The 1,131-nt window shown below is 37.3% G+C and overlaps 1 pseudogene; it reads right to left on the reverse strand.

The window, feature by feature from the left end:
* Positions 1-6: 6 nt before the first annotated feature.
* On the reverse strand, positions 7-1,085 carry LOC105311771 (annotated as a pseudogene).
* Between the last annotated feature and the right edge of the window lie 46 nt (positions 1,086-1,131).

Below are 1,131 nucleotides of genomic sequence, written 5' to 3' on the forward strand. Positions count from 1 at the left end.
AGCTACTTTCGTACACCCCGAGACATGATATAGAAGAAATTCTGAAATTCACCCATCCACATTTCTATGACTCATCCATCATTATTACCGATAATCTGTCCTGTGCCTCTGGGAAACACACAAGATGTAGCTTTTTTAAACCCATGTCCGGCGTGTGAGCAGGTAACAATCTCCTTTATTCCTCCACACTGCTGAATCTTAAATGAATTTTCTATTTTTTTCTCTTCCTCAAATATTCATTCTAACATCTTATGTTCCAATTTCTTGAAAGTGATCTCTATCTCCTGAAAAAAGGTCTCCTTCTATTGTAGATATACTGACAGGAAGAGTCCGATCAACGTTCCTTCTGCCCATTTTTCTTCAGGGAACAGGATATCAGCAAAAATTGAGCTTCCAAGTGAATCTACCATAGGTCATATCAGAATCTGCCATACACTCATAAGTACCATCTCTGATCACATGAATGGTAGGACATACCACTGTTTTCCTGTCATGTTTGATCCTGGCTAAGAAAGCCTCCTGTCATCCCCCTGTGCACTCACAGTGAGGGTCTACGAGGGTGATCACTTGGCCTTTAGATGCAGCAATTTCTTTTATTTAACTCATTTATTTTTAAAATTAAAACATTTTTTAAAAAACATTTTAAAAGTAGACGTTACATTAAATATTCTTATATAAAAGTACAGCAGCTTCTTTTATTCTAGCTCTGATCAATTTTGAACATTATTCCATTAAAATGACATGAACTGTTACTTTTAATTTTTTCATGTAACTCCCTAGGGCCTTTTCATAAAGTCTCTTTCACTGGCATCATCTACTAGAACAATTTCTTTTAGCATGTGTCTTGGCGAGTGATTAATGACACTATGGACAGTTCACAGAAGTGTGCTCTAAGCCTCATTGTGGCAAAGTACCATCCACAAGATTTCTGGATACACCCTTGTTTTACACCCTTCTAATCTAACATCTGGTAAAGATTTGTTGAGCGCAATTATCTCACTGGCTATGTAATTGAACTGATTAATTTTAAACATCTCTTTTAACTTTTCTTGATCCTCTTTACGAATGATGACCTGTTTCCCCATTTCTCCAAGGCCTTCATGAGGCACTTTGACAGGCCCCAGCAGGATG

This window comes from Pteropus vampyrus, unplaced genomic scaffold (genome assembly GCF_000151845.1).
Source record: "Pteropus vampyrus isolate Shadow unplaced genomic scaffold, Pvam_2.0 Scaffold1000009357, whole genome shotgun sequence".
NCBI classification, from domain to species: domain Eukaryota; kingdom Metazoa; phylum Chordata; class Mammalia; order Chiroptera; family Pteropodidae; genus Pteropus; species Pteropus vampyrus.